We start from the raw sequence: 16,894 nt of genomic DNA on the forward strand, positions 1-16,894 counted from the left end.
TTAGTACGAGTAGCAGCTAGGAAATGTAATGTCCGCAGATCCTTGCTGCAAGTAGATTTAATAACCATGTGTTGTATCTTTATATGTGTTCGTGTCACCTCATTACATGGTGTCAGAGAGTGAATCTTGCCCACTCCGTTCATGTTTATTGGGTTTTGTTTTTTTTTAAATTATTTTCTGTGTTTACTATCTCCATCATGGCGGGACCAGAAGCAATGATGCGTGTCGACAACTTCACTTTTGCACCTGCTGTTTTGGATGCTAACGGTCAGGTCCGAGTGCCTGCTGAGATGATCGACGATCCTGCGGTTTTGCTCAGAAAGTTCAGAGAGCTGTGTGACCTGCCCTCAAACTACATTATTGAAAGGACCAAGTGTTCTGCTCATTTACAGCAGGTCAGTGAACCGATTGAGCATTTTATCAGGATCATGAAGCATATGGCTGCACGCTGTCGATTTCGTGATTTACGAGATAAGCTCATCCGCAATAAACTTGTTTAGTTATGCTTGATAGCAAGTTGCGGGGTGAACTTCTTCGTAATACTGACCTAACCCTTGATCAAGCAGAGCATACCTGTCGGATTTCTGAGATAATGTTTCCCCACACTGATTCTGTACCCTTTGGTCACCATTCGCAGCATAGTGTCAATCTTACAGACTACTCCTCCTGCAACTCCCGCGTGGGGTCTACTGTTCGGTGTTAAAATTGCAACTATTTCCATGCTACGGGACATCAGTTCTGTATTGCTTATGGGAAAGCCTGTAATTTCTGCAAGAAGTTAAACCACTTTGCACGATGCTGCCGTTCCCGTGTGAATCAAGCAGCTTCAAGGACGAGCCTGCACCTGCTACAACATAAGCTTGCTGATAATGACTTCCAAGAGCCTGACTTGCCATCCCCTGCTCCGCTCGCAGAAAGTGCAGATACCAGTTCCGCCATCCATTCTCTCCTCCCTTCGTCTAACGAGCAACTTGGCACTGAGATAACCATGTTTGTGAATAACAGGCCTTTGATCACAACAGTGATACTGGGGCCAAATGCAACATTATCTCATTAACAGAGTTTAAAAAAATGCGTAATACTGAATGTATTCAACAGGCCCCCGCCATGGTTCGGGCTTACGGGGGAGATGTTCTACATCCACTCTGTCCATCAACTCTTTCTCACTGACGAGCCCACTCAACAGGTACTCTCTCAATACAAAGAACTGTTTAACGACAAGCCTGGAAAGTTGCCTACCAAATATCACATTGTTGTTGATCCAAAAGTCACTCCTGTGGTCAGAGCACCACATCGTGTTCTGCATGCCATGCGTGACAGAGTTCACAATGAACTCAAGCGGATGGTCTCCATGGGTGTTATTGCTGAAGTTACTGACCCATCTGACTGGGTTTCCACCATGGTCATCGCAACAAAGAAAAATAAGGAGGAGATCCGTATCTGCATAAACTCCAGAGATCTTAACACCGCCATCAAACGCCCGCATTACCCAATGCGAATAATAGAGGAAGTTGCTGCTCAGAAAGGCAACGCATCAGTATGCTACGTTCTAGTTGCCAAAAGCTCGTTTTGGCAGATACCACCAGACCCAGATTCGTCCAAACTCACTATGTTCGGCACCCTTTTGGCTGATACAAACTTCTGAGAATGCCCTTTGGCATCAACTCTGCCAGCGAAGTTTTCCAGTGCACGATGGAACAATTGTTTGCCGAGTACCCATGCGCCATCATTGTGTTTGACATTCTCTTTTACGGACGCAACATGCCGCTAAAGGACGGAAGAAAGTACTTGACTGTGCCAAAGACATTCAGCTCAAACTCAGTCCCCTGAAGTGCAAGTTTCGAGTTCCAGAAGTTACTTACGTCAGATATGTTTTCACAAGTGATAGTCTCAGACCAAACCCGTCAAAGGCTGCTGCTATCAATGAACTGCCGGTTCCTGCTAATGTCGTGAGCCTACAAAGGTTCCTTGGAATGGTCAACTAGCTGGGGAAATGTATTCCCAACCTCAGCGACATATCTGCCACCCTGCAAGAACAGACATACAAGGACGCTGCATGGTCCTGGTATCCGCAGCACCAAAGAGCTTTTGACACTCTCAAATTACAGCTGGCTAGTGCACCTATTCTCGCCTATTTTGCTTTGGAGTTGCCAGTAATGCTCACCTGCGATGCGTCCCAGTACGGACTAGGCGCTGCGTGCCTGCAGACCACTACCGATGACAATTTTAAGCCTGTTTCATTTGCCTCGTGTACACTAACTGACACTGAACAACGTTATGCCCAGATTGAAAAAGAATTGCTCGCAGTGGTTTTCGCCTGCACAAAATTCAAGGACTTTATCTTTGGGAAGTCTGTGACTATAGAAACTGACCACCAGCCGCTGGTCATTATTTTGAACAAACCCATCCACGCTGCCCCAGCACGACAACAAGGAATGATGATGCAACTGCAGCGATTTGATTTTTACATTGTCTACAAGAAAGGCAAAGACATGCACATAGCAGATACGCTATCAAGAGCCCCACACAAAACCAACGAACAACAACTCTCTTAACAGGACCAATTCTCAGTAATGAAGGTATCGTATGTTCCGACTGATTGCTTGAGCAGCCTAGCAGAACATACGGCTGCTGATGAGTCTTTCCAATTGCTGTCCGCAGTCATCCGGCGTGGCTGGCCGGATAACACAACACAACACCCCGCTCGCAATCCGCCCATACTTCCTGGTTCGCGACGAATTGGTATTATAGGACGGGATTATAGTTAAGGGCCACAAGGCAGTGGTCCCAGCTGTCCTCCAGGACAAATACTTCGGCGCCGTCCACAGGGGGCCACCCCGTCGTGGAGGCAACCCTCCAAAGGGCACAAAGCATGTTTTACTGGCCTGGTATGACCAAAGACATACCAAAAAAAACAAAGTTTGCGCTGTCTGCAAAAGCCTGACACCACATCAGCAGAAGCAGCCTTTACTGCCGCACCCGGCCCCTCCTCTCCTCTCCCGTGGTCCACGTTAGCCACCGACATATTCGAATGGCATGGGAAACACTATCTGGTTCTTGGTGACTTACTCGGGCTGGTTCGAAATTGACTTACTTCAAACCATTACTTCTGAAGCGGTTATCGAGAAGTTGCCGCGTCATCTCTCCGTGCACGGCTTCCCTGCACGTATTCTGTCCGACAATGGCAAACTGTTCACCAGCCTAGCTTTCAAAAACTTTGCAAAACAATGGGACTTTCGACATATTATCAGCAGCCCTGAGTTCCCGCAGTCCAATGGACTCGCCATACGCGCTGTCCGAAGCACAAAACAACTAATGGAGCGGTCCTACCTTGCAAAATCGGACGTATACCTGGACCTGCTCAACTTAAGGAACATTGCACGGGATCTCATACTAGGTTCCCCAGCCCAACAACTGATGTCTCGCCAAACCCGTGCTCCCCTGCTTGTGTCCCAGCAGCTTTTGCAGCCACAAGTTCGTTCCCCTCCTGCAGTCCAGACATGACACACAGAAACGTTTCTTTGACAAATCCAGCAAGCCACTTCAATCTCTCGCACGTGGACAAGTGGGGTCCGTCTCCAGACCAACAAGGGCCATGCACGTCTGGGTCACATCTACGGCCCTGCTATCGAACCACGCTCTTATCTGGTTGAAGCGGACAGAGCCATCTACAGATGCAACCGTCAACATATCCTTCCGGGGAAGGAACCACGCCCTGTGACTATGTATCCAGATGTCTCGCGTTTCGTACACCCTCCCACTGCCAACTAATGTTTCCACCGCGGCCTCCACACAGCGTTTGGCGACCAGCTCGCCCATCTCATCACCCGCCCTGCCTGTCGGGTCGCTGGTCGTTTCACCAATTCCCTCCCCGGCATTTTCTCTGGTGAAAGAGGGCGGCGGATTCATACCGCACACGGGCCGGATGGGTTTGCAGGCCACCCGTTAGATACGGTGATTTTGTGTAATGTTACAAACTTTCCCTAATGTGCTATTAACATTCCACCTATATTGCTAAACCACTGATGCTTCTTTTGTTTCTACAAGGAAAGATGTAGATTGGCTCTTTCATACTAGCCAATTATAGTGCTTGTTAGTAGTGACTCCGCCTAATATGTGCTTTATATTATCAAGAGCATGCCTACGCTAGCTAGTACGAGTAGCAACTAGGAAATGTAATGTCTACAGAACCTTGCTGTAAGTAGGTTTAATAAACAAGTGTTGTATCTTTATGTGTGTTCGTGTCACCTCATTACATATAGGATATGGGCCAAATGCAGACACGTGGGAATAGTATAGATGGAACATGTTGGTAGGTGTGGGCAAGTTGGGACAAAGGCCTGTTTACACACTGGATGACTATGACTATTTAAAATAACCTTTCATGGTTCTTCCAATGTATTGTCCCAGAAAATTCTCCAAAACACTCTTATGAACACACCTTCAAGGCTACTGCTACTATCCCCCCCCCCCACCACCCCCCCCCCCCCCTTCTCCCTTCTGTTTTTTTGTTTTTCTGTTTCTTTGTTTTTTGTGCTAAATTGTATGTATGCACTGAGTACGAGCAGCTTTCAGTTTCACTGTACATGCATAGTGACAATAAATGGCATATCATATCATATCATACCAATTTGACTTATCCAACAATTTTACTTCGGAGTCACGTGAGTGACTACGTGAAGAACCCACCCAGTGCGCAGGCGCGGCGTTACGTCAGCAGCGCAACAGCGGCAGCAGCTGGAGCCAGGCTCTCCAGCGGCAGGTTAAAGACAAGACCTCAGGTAAGTGAGTCTTTTGTATTACAGAGAGTCGCTAACGGAGGAAGAAGCTATGGCTACCCGAAAGCGACCAACAAAGAGGACTGCCTGCCCAACTCCACCCGAGGAGGGGTCAATATCTGGGCGGCAGCCACCAGCGGCGGAGGAGCTGTTTGAACGCTCCCGCACACCCGACGCCGAGCCGCTCCCTGGGCCGCCGATTTCGACGCCCCGCACAGGGAGAAAATCAACCCGAAAAACAGACCGGCCGGTGGCCTCCGACTCGTCGGAGGAACGGGAACACTCTCCACCGGCGAAACGGGGAGACAGCCGCTTAAGCTGCATGAGGCAGCTGCTCGAGCAGATGCTCGAGGAGGAGATGCAGGCAAGGCATCTCCAAGGAGGACGGGCTGTGGCCTCCTCCAAACCATCACCACACCCTTCTGTTCCCTCCTTGTTTGAGGTCAGTAAGGGAGGCCAGGACTGGGCTGGCCTATCACAAGGGCAGGCGGACGACAGCGCAAGCATGCCAGGCGAGCTGGAGGAAGAAGAGCTACTGGGTGTAGTCAGCAGGTATGCGGCGCCCCCGAGGACCGGAATGATGCTAGCGCCAAGAATGGCGGCCAGTATCAACAGGCTCTCTAATAAGCCATTGCAGGAGAAAATTATACAAGAGGCCCTCGACACTTACACAGCGCCGGAAAACTGCGAAGCGCTTCGAGCAAAGACCGTAAACGGCCAGATATGGAGCCAGCTGGGGCAGCATATCAGGACACAAGAGCTGAAGATGCAGCGTATCCTGAAGCTCCACACCGCAGCCATTACCGCCTTTGCTCGGTCCACGGAGAACGTGGAGCTCTCTACACCTCAGCAGGACGTGCTGGCTCTGATGTGTAACACGCAGTATGAGCTCAACAACTTAAGGCGTGAAAACATCAGGCCTGCCCTCAACCCCAAATACGCGGGCCTTTGCAAAGCTCCGGCGCCAGAAAAGGAGGCGCTACTATTCGGGGCCGACTTGGCGAAAAGGCTCAAGGAACTGGAAGAGGCGGCCAAGCCTGTAGGCCTCATGAGGGCAGGGCCAGGACCGAGCAGGGTGAAGACACCCAGTTGGCAGCACGCCTCAGCATCCACCAGCAGGTACCGAGCTGGTGAAAGCCTGGTGACCGCTTCCCACTACCCCCAGAGCTCTTTTTTAGAGCGGGGCCCAGAGCGGAGCCATGGGAAGATACGCCGCCCCACCACAGCACCAACAAGGACACCCTCGGGCCAAACCCATCACAAACGCTCCCAGAAATGAACATGGAGGTAGGTGGGTCTGGTTCCTGTCAACATACACAGACAAAGGGTGTTGTATTAACAGGAGGGCGTTTAAGGTTCTTCAAACATGTTTGGTGCTCCTTTACTAACAACAAGTTTATACTCAACCGTATCAGTGGATACAAAATTGAATTTAAACCAGGCATAGAACCGTCGGTTCAGCACATACCCCAAAGGGTATTCCTTCCCACACAATTAGAGAAGGTAGAAGGACAAGCTGAACTAGATAGGCTCGTGTCCAAGGGCATCATTGAGAGGGCCAGACACGAGCCATTGGAATTTGTATCGAATATATTTATCAGAACCAAAAAAGATGGTGGATGTCGCATTATCATTGATTTGACATCACTAAATCAGTCTGTTGAGTATCAACATTTCAAAATGGAGACATTTGTTACTGCCAGACAACTGATCTCCAAGGGATACTTCATGGCAAGCATAGATATTAAGGATGCTTACTATTTAGTACCCATTCATAAGGATCATTTCAGATATCTGAAATTTATCTGGATGGGGCAACAATGGCAGTATAGAGCATTACCCAATGGTTTAACGACAGCTCCCAGATTATTTACTAAAATTCTCAAAGTGGCCATGAAAAAATTAAGAGAACAAAAACATTTAGTCATGGCCTATCTGGATGATGTTCTCATATTGGGGAGAACAAGGGAACTAGCTGTCGCAGGAGTCTTAGCTACTAAACAACTCCTTGAAACATTGGGATTTGTTCTACACCCAGATAAATCAATATTGAAGCCAACAACTAACATGGACTATCTAGGCTTCACTATCGACACTATCCGTATGACTGTCACTCTGCCAAGAGACAAAAAGGCTGCATTAGCAGAAGCATGTAACAACTTAATCGCAAAAACACAACCAAAGATCCGGCATGTAGCCAGAGTCATTGGTAGTATAGTAGCAGCATTTCCAGCTGCACAATATGGCCCCTTGCATTATCAGAATTTACAAAGAGCAAGGACACATGCACTACGTCTAAGTAGGGGGCATTATGACCGAACTATGGACTTACCCGCTGAAGCCAAATCAGAACTTCAGTGGTGGGTGGATAACATTTGGCACAGTTACAGTCCTATCGCCGTCACCAATCCTAACATAGTCATTACAACGGATGCCAGTGCTTTAGGCTGGGGAGCTACTAACTCTATATCCAGCACAGGTGGCAGATGGACTAATTCAGAGGCATCGCTACTACAATCACTAGGCATAAATTATTTGGAGATGCTGGCCGCCTTTTATGGGCTAAAAGCATATGCATCCGATATGTGGCACGTGCATGTCAGGTTAATGATTGATAACACGACGGCGGTGTCTTACATCCAGCACATGGGTGGCATAAAATCAGTATCATGCGACAAATTGACTACTATAATCTGGCAATGGTGTGTCGAGAGACATATTTGGCTATCAGCTGCCTATTTACCAGGCAAGCTAAACACAGTGGCGGACACCAGGTCACGAAAATTCAATGACAACATCGAATGGATGTTAGACCCAAAAATATTTGCTAGAATTGTTAAGCAATACGGTACGCCAGATATAGATTTGTTTGCGTCTAGATTAAATCACCAGCTACCCATGTATGTGGCTTGGGAACCAGACCCAGAGGCAGCAGCGGTAGATGCCTTCACGCTGGATTGGGGAAATTTCTTCTTCTATGCTTTCCCTCCCTTCTGCCTCATCAGCCGGGTACTCCAGAAAATACAAGCAGACTCGGCTTCAGGTATTCTGGTCGTACCCGACTGGCCTACCCAACCATGGTTCCCAGTTTTCCACGACATGGTGGTAGAGTCACCCATGGTTTTTCACAGCCACCCACAACTATTGACTCACCCGGTATCCGGCATAAGCCATCCATGCCATCAAAAATTGAAACTCCTGGTTTGTAGGTTCTGAACAGGCCTTACCAGGGATTGGGGTTATCAGAACGAACAATCACCACCATGTCGGCGTCCCTGCGAGTCTCTACCAAGAAGCAGTACTTGACCTACATCAAGAAATGGGAGCAGTACTGCTTGGATGCAGGGACATCATACAAGACAGCCTCGATCACGGACGTGCTGGAATTCCTGGCCCACTTGCACCATGACCAAAAGATGAGCTACAGTGCCATCAATGCAGCACGGAGCGCCCTGTCCGCTTACCTTATGCCCACAGGACATCACAGCATTGGATCCCACCCTCTGGTTATAAAACTCCTCAAAGGGATTTATAATACTAAACCCCCTACACCCAGATACACCCATGTATGGGATATAAGTGTAGTTTTGTCACACCTTAGAGGTTGGCCTCCGGTGGGATCCTTGAGTCTGGAGCAGTCCACTCTCAAGACCCTCATGCTCATGGCGCTCGTCTCTGCGCAAAGGGTTCAGTCACTGCATCAACTAAGACTGGACAACATGGTAACCACCCCAGACTCCATTACATTTACCATGCCGGGGTTGGTAAAACAAAGCAGGCCAGGTATGCCCAACTCTCCGTTAATCTTCCGGGCCTATCCTCCAGAACCTAGGCTGTGTGTAGTGACCCATCTATACAACTACGTAGACACAACCCAAACGCTTAGAGGGAGTGAAAAAGCCTTATGGGTCAGCCACAAAAAGCCTTTTGGACGGGTTACCAGCCAGACAATATCTAGGTGGTTGAAACAGGTCTTAAAAGCCGCGGGGATTAACACGGATGTTTTTAAATCCCATTCTATCAGGGCAGCGTCCACGTCAGCGGCGGAACGGATGCAGGTTCCCATAGACCACATCCTTAGTACAGCGGGATGGTCAAGGGAATCAACGTTCCGGAAATTCTACCACAAACCGCTGATGGAGAAGGACTTGTTTGCGGACAAAATTTTAGAATCTGCAAACTTATAATTTAAAGCCCAGGGGAGCTATTTTTTGTTATTGTTAAATAAACATTTTTGTTTCAAAAAACTAACAAATTCGTTGGTCTTTAGATACCACTTCCTCCCTCGATGAACTTCGGCAGTGAGTGATATGGCTGTTACACGGTTTGAAATCACAGACCTTTGAAGTCTTCACGTAGTCACTCACGTGACTCCGAAGTAAAATAGTGAGATTAAACGAGTACTTACCAGTACGAAGTTTGATCTGTATTTTATGAGGAGTTACGATGAGGGATTACGTGCCCTCCGCTCCCACCCTCGTTGTATAGATCAAACTCGAGCTGATGTCTCTTTAATCTTTACTATCTTTACTTCAATATTGTGTCTACCTGTGATTCCACACCGCTGCTTGGAAGTATGCCGCGCCTGCGCACTGGGTGGGTTCTTCACGTAATCCCTCATCGTAACTCCTCATAAAATACAGATCAAACTTCGTACTGGTAAGTACTCGTTTAATCTCACTATTAAACACCTCCCATGATTATTCCCCTAATACCCTTTTTTGTAAGCCCTACTTCATCATTTATATGCTGTCCTACAGTGTAGCTGATACACTGCTTCAATTGATGACCTTACTCCATTACTTCTATCTATAACCCCCCCCCCCCCCCTCCACACAAAGATTCCATATAAAGTTATGGTTAGAGTTTATAGATCACACAAAGATAACAAGTGGAGACACAATGAACTGCAGATGCTGGTTTATGGGAAAAATCTATATGATGGATTAACTCAGCAGGTCAGGCAGCATCCCTGGAGGACATGGATAGACGATGTTTCGAGTCGGGACTCGTCTTCAGACTGATTTGTAATGGGGGGGCAAGAAACTTGGAAAGGAGGTGGGGACAGTTCAAACACTGGCAAGTGATAGGTCAAAGATTAGAGATGAAAAGGAAACAAAAGGGTTTAAGAAGGAACTGCAGATGCTGGAAAATCAAAGGTAGACAAAAGTGCTGGAGAAACTCAACATCTATGGAGCGAAGGAAATAGGCAATGTTTCAGGCCGAAACCCTTCTTCAGCTAACAAACAAACAAAAGGGTGTCAGATAACGAGAGGTGCAGTGAAGTGTGAAGCCGGAGGAAGGGGTATATGTGAAAGAAAATAGGAGATAGGTGGAAAAATGTGAGCGCACCTGGATGGGCCATGGGGGAGGAGAAAAGAGAGAGGAGTTGTTACAGAAAATTGGAGAGTTAATTGTGCACACTATTGGACCATAAACTCCCCAAGTTGAACGCGAGGTGCTACTCCTCCAGTTTGTGTGTCAAATACTAATCCCATTTCCCAGCAGTTGGTCCCTTGCCACCTAGACTTTGGCAAAGGAAATGCTTACACTTGAACTACTGAGCCAATATCACAACTCACCACTGCATCAACTCCTCTGCTACCGACAGAGCTACCCACACCTCTTTCTTCTTGCTGATTCTTCAAATAAAATGTCAAATACCCCTAAAGATATAGGTCCCAGCCTTCATCACCTTGCAATCTCATCTCTAACAGCTACATAATCAAATTGCTACATATTTAGTTTAATTTGTACCATCAAATAGTAAGATTAAACGAGAACTTACCAGTTTGAAGTTTGATCTGTATTTTATGAGGAGTTACGATGAGGGATTACGTGAAGAACCCGCTCAGCACGCATGCGCGGCATACTTCAAAGCAGCGGTGTGGAATCACAGATAGACACAGTTATTGAAGTAAACATAGTAAAGACAAGGAGACATCAGTTTATGAATTTGACCCATATTATTGAGGGTGGGAGCCGAGGGCACATAATCCCTCATCGTAACTCCTCATAAAATACAGATCAAACTTCAAACTGGTAAGTTCTCGTTTAATCTTACTATTTTACTTCGGAGTCACGTGAGTGATTCCGTGAAGATTTCAAAGCTCTGTGATTTCAAACCGTGTAACAGTTATTACTACATCACTGCCAAAGTCTTTGAGGGAGGAAATGTGTTATCGTAATCAACCAATGAATCTGTTTATGAAAAACAAAAACGGTATTTATTAACAATAACAACAAAAAGAAAATTGCTCCCCCGGGCTTAAATTAAATATTTGCAGACTGTAAAACTGTTTCTGCATATAACACAGGTTTTGCCAATGGCTTGTGATAAAAAGTCCTGAATGTGCTTTCCCTTGCCCATCCTGCTGTAGCCAGGATGTTCATTCTTTCCACCGTTGACGTGGATGCTGCCCTGGTGGAGTGAGATTTATACGTTAGTGTCAATCCCGGCAACTTTTAGCACCTGCTTAAGCCATCTCGAAATGGTTTGGCTCGTCACCCGACCATGAGGTTTTTTATGACTGACCCACAAGGCATTTTCACTCCCTTGAATATTGTTAGTTGTGTCTATATAAGATAGTAGGTGGGTCATGACACATAACCGTGGTTCTGGTGGGTAAGCCCGGAATACCATGACTGGACTTGGCGTTCCTGGCCTGCTCTGTTTGATCAGTCCCTGGATCATAAACGAGATCTGGTCTGGAGCAGTAATCATGTTGTCCGGTCTTAACCGATGTAGAGACTGGACCGTCTGTGCGGATACAAGTGCCATTAACATGAGCGTTTTGAGTGTCAATTGTTCCAGGCTGAGGGATCTGGCTGGTGGCCATCCCCTGAGGTAAGTCAGGACCTCACTTACATCCCATATATTGGTTTACCTTGGTCTAGGGGGGTTGGTATTGTAAATGCCTTTCATTAATTTTACCACCAGCGGGTGAGATCCCATGGCCTGTTGGCCTGGTGCTAGTGTTAAGTAGGCAGACAGGACACTTCTCGCTGTGTTGATGGCACTGTAGCCGAGTCCTTCTTCATAGTGAAGTTTGGCCAGGAATTCCAGTACGTTGGTGACTGATGCAGTTGTGTAGGTGGTCCCTGTATCCAGGCAGTACTTTTCACATTTTTTGATATTGGTCAAGTACTGTTTTTTAGTGGATGTTCGGAGGGATGCTGACATGGTGTTGATAGTTTGTTCTGATAATCCCAGTCCCAGCAATGGTCTGTTCAGAATCTGCAACCCAGGAATTTGATTTTTTCCATGGCATGGGTGGCTTATGCCAGACACTGGGTGTTTTAATAATTCTGGGTCACTGGGAAATGTCATCGGAGTTCCAACAACCATGTCATGGAGTATCGGGAACCATGGCTGCGTAGGCCAGTCGGGTACTATCAAAATACCTGAAGCAGAGTCCATTTGTATTTTGCGTAGTATCCGACTAATGAGAGAGAACGGAGGAAATGCATAGAAGAAGAAATTTCCCCAATCCAGCGCGAATGCATCTACCGCTGCTGCCTCAGGGTCTGGTTCCCAGGCGACATACATAGGTACCTGGTGATTTAGCCTTGATGCGAATAAATCGATATCTGGCGTGCCATATTGCTTGACAATTTTTGCAAATACTTTGGGGTTTAACATCCATTCGATGTTGTCATTAAATTTACGTGACCTGGTGTCTGCCACTGTATTTAGCTTACCTGGTAGGTAAGTTGCTGATAGCCAAATATGTCTTTCGACACACCATTGCCAAATTGTGTTGACCAACTTGTCGCATGATAACGATTTTATGCTGCCCATATGGTTAATGTAGGCCACCACCGTAGTATTATCTATTTGTAACCGTACATGCAAGTGATGCATATTTGATGCATATGCTTTTAAACCATAGAAGGCACCCAACATCTCCAGATAATTTATGGCAAGTGGAAGTAGTAATGACGACTCAGGGTTAGTCCATCTACCACCTGTGCTGGATATTGAGTTAGTTGCTCCTCAGCCATGAGCACTGGCATCTGTTTGGATAACTAGCGTAGGGTTAGTGATGATAATAGGGCTGAAACTATGCCAAACGTTTTCTGCCCACCACTGTAGTTCTGGTATTGCTTCAGTGGGTAACTTCATGACACGATCATATTGACCTGCATGTCGTTTTAGTGCCTGTACCTTTGCTCTTTGTAAGTTTTGATAGTGCAAAGGTCCGAATTGCGTAGCCGGAAATGCTGCTACCATTTTCCCAATTACTCTTGCTACTTGTCGAATAGTTGGTCGTTTGTTGACCATTAGATTGTTGCATGATTGTGCCAATGCAACTGTTTTGTCTCTTGGCAAAGTTACAGTCATATGGACTGAATTAATTGTGAAGCCCAAGTAGTCCATAGTTGTAGATGGTTTCAACTTAGATTTATCTGGATGTAAGACAAATCCCAAGGTTTCGAACAACTGTTTGGTAGCTGATACAGCTGACATTGTCAATTCCATGGTTTTGCCTACTATTAAGCTGATTGGTGGAAGCCGCTGATTGGTGGAAGCAGACTAGAGGAAGCAGCTGATTGGGTGCAACCTCAGGTTAGCATTTGTGCTTTCTGGTTAAAGGTGCAGTGCTTTAGTAAAGGTACAGTGAGCTAAGGGTACAGTGGGTTAAAGGTACAGTGCTTTTTGTTTATATAATAAAGGTGCAGTTTAAAGGTCACGAGGGAGCAGCTGTTGTGAGTCAGATACCTGCTGATTTCTCCCAGCAGTTTCTATTGTATTATACTGGTATCAGATCCAGGGTAAGGCGGGAGAATGACAGTCAGGGCAGTATACTGTTCTGGATGTCAGATGTGGGAGGTCATGGTGTCGGATGGCCCTCCAGACGTCCACATCTGCACCAGGTGCAGCGAGATGGGGCTCCTAAGGGACCGTATTAGGATCCTGGAGCAGCAGCTCGATGACCTCGCTCTGATCAGGGAGAGTGAGGAGGTCATAGAGGGGAGTTATAGAGAGGTGGTCACTCCAAAACCACGGGAGAGAGACATGTGGGTCACGTTAAGGAAGGGCAAGGGGCAGAGGCAGGAACGAGTGAGTACTCCAATGTCGGTACACCTCGCAAATAAGTACTCCTGTTTGAGTACGGATGGGGGTGACAGCCTACCCGGGGGTAGTGACAGTGGACGGGCCTCCAGCACAGAGACCGGCCCTGTTGCTCCAAAAGGTAGGGAAAAAAAGAGGGCAATAGTAATTGGGGACTCTATTGTTAGGGGGTCGGATAGGCGATTCTGTGGACGCAGTCGGGAGACCAGGATGGTGGTCTGCCTCCCTGGTGCCAAGGTCTCGGACGTGTCTCAACGCATCCAAGATATCCTTAAATCAGAGGGAGAGGAGCCTGAGGTCGTGGTACATATAGATACCAATGACATAGGTAAAAAAAGGGAAGAGGTCCTGAAGGGAGGATTTAGGGAGTTGGGAGGAGAGTTATGGAAAAGGACCAAAAAGGTAACAATCTCAGGATTACTGCCTGTGCCACGCGACAGTGAGAGTAGGAATGGAGCGAGGTGGAGGATAAATGCGTGGCTGAAAGACTGGTGCAGAGGGCAGGGATTCAAGTTTCTGGATCATTGAGACTTCTTTTGGGGAAGGTGGGACCTGTACAGAAAGGATGGGTTGCACTTGAACCCGAGGGAGACCAATATCCTAGCGGGGAAATTTGCAAAGGCAGCTGGGGAGACTTTAAACTAGAATGGTTGGGGCGAGGGACTCAAATAGCGAAAGGTAGTAGACAGAATGGGAGGCAGGAAGCAGAAATGGGAAGCACTCGGACACAAGAGGAGAAAGAAAAAAAAGGAAATAAACAGAGAATAAGAGACGGGGGTTTTCTTAAATGTGCATATTTTAATGATAGAAGCATTGTAAGAAAGGTGGATGAGCTTAGAGTCTGGATAGACACCTGGAAGTATAACAATTACAGCACGGAAACAGGCCATCTCGGCCCTACAAGTCCGTGCCGAGATGTAGGGCCGAGTATGATGTTGTGGCAATCAGTGAAACATGGTTGCAGGAGGGCTGTGATTGGAAACTAAATATTCCAGGATTTCGTTGCTTCAGGTGTGATAGAATTGGAGGGGCAAGAGGTGGAGGTGTTGCATTGCTAGTCAGGGAAGATATTACAGCAGTGCTTTGGCAGGATAGATTGGAGGGCTCATCTAGGGAGGCTATTTGGGTGGAATTGAGAAGTGGGAAAGGTGTAGCAACACTTATAGGGGTGTATTATAGACCGCCAAACGGGGAACGAGAATTGGAAGAGCAAATATGTAAGGAGATAGCAGATATTAGTAGTAAGCACAAGGTAGTGATTGTGGGAGATTTCAACTTTCCACACATAGACTGGGAAACACATTCTGTAAATGGGCTGGATGGGTTGGAGTTTGTAAAATGTGTGCAGGATAGTTTTTTGCAGCAATACATAGAGGTACCTACTAGAGGAGGGGCAGTGCTGGACCTCCTGTTAGGAAATGAGACGGGACAGGTGGCGGAGGTATGCGTTGGGGAGCACTTCGGGTCCAGTAATCACAATACCATTAGTTTCAATATAATTATGGAGAGGGTCAGAACTGGACCTAGGGTTGAGATTTTTGATTGGAGAAAGGCTAACTTTGATGCGATGCAAGATGATTTAAAAGGAGTGAACTGGGACATTTTGTTTTATGGGAAAGATGTAGAAGAGAAATGGAGGACATTTAAAGGGGAAATTTTAAGAGTACAGAATCTTTATGTTCCTGTTCGGTTGAAAGGAAACAGTAAAAATTGGAAAGAGCCCTGGTTTTCAAGGGAAATTGGACATCTTGTTCGGAAAAAGAGGGAGATCTACAATAATTATAGGCAGCATGAAGTAAATGAGGTGCTTGAGGAGTATAAGGAATGTAAAAAGAATCTTAAGAAAGAAATTAGAAAAGCTAAAAGAAGATATGAGGTTGCTTTGGCAAGTAAGGTGAAAGTAAATCCAAAGGGTTTCTACAGCTATATTAATAGCAAAAGGATAACGAGGGATAAAATTGGTCCATTGGAGAGACAGAGTGGACAGCTATCTGCAGAGCCAAAAGAGATGGGGGGAGATATTGAACAATTTTTTTTCTTCGGTATTCACCAAGGAGAAGGATATTGAATTATGTGAGGTAAGGGAAACTAGTAGAGTAGCTATGGATACTATGAGGTTCAAAGTAAAAGAAGTACTGACACTTTTGAAAAATATAAAAGTGGATAAGTCTCCAGGTCCTGACAGGATGTTCCCTAGGACATTGAGGGAAGTTAGTGTAGAAATAGCCGGGGCTATGACAGAAATATTTCAAATGTCATTAGAAACGGGAATAGTCCCCGAGGATTGGCGTACTGCGCATGTTGTTCCATTGTTTAAAAAGGGTTCTAAGAGTAAACCTAGCAATTATAGACCTGTTAGTTTGACTTCAGTGGTGGGCAAAATAATGGAAAAGATACTTAGAGATAATATATATAAGCATCTAGATAAACAGGGTCTGATTAGGAACAGTCAACATGGATTTGTGCCTGGAAGGTCATGTTTGACTAATCTTCTTGAATTTTTTGAAGAGGTTACTAGGGAAATTGACGAGGGTAAAGCAGTGGATGTTGTCTATATGGACTTTAGTAAGGCCTTTGACAAGGTTCCTCATGGAAGGTTGGTTAAGAAGGTTCAACTGTTGGGTATAAATGCAGGAATAGCAAGATGGATTCAACAGTGGCTGAATGGGAGAAGCCAGAGGGTAATGGTGGATGGCTGTTTATCGGGTTGGAGGCAGGTGACTAGTGGGGTGCCTCAGGGATCTGTGTTGGGTCCTTTGTTGTTTGTCATGTACATCAATGATCTGGATGAAGGTATGGTAAATTGGATTAGTAAGTATGCAGATGATACCAAGATAGGGGGTGTTGTGGATAATGAAGAGGATTTCCAAAGTCTACAGAGTGATTTAGGCCATTTGGAAAAATGGGCTGAAAGATGGCAGATGGAGTTTAATGCTGATAAATGTGAGATGCTACACCTTGGCAGGACAAATCAAAATAGGACGTACATGGTAAATGGTAGGGAATTGAAGAATACAGTTGAACAGAGGGATCTGGGTAT

The sequence above is a fragment of the Leucoraja erinacea genome, chromosome 3 (assembly GCF_028641065.1).
Source record: "Leucoraja erinacea ecotype New England chromosome 3, Leri_hhj_1, whole genome shotgun sequence".
NCBI classification, from domain to species: domain Eukaryota; kingdom Metazoa; phylum Chordata; class Chondrichthyes; order Rajiformes; family Rajidae; genus Leucoraja; species Leucoraja erinaceus.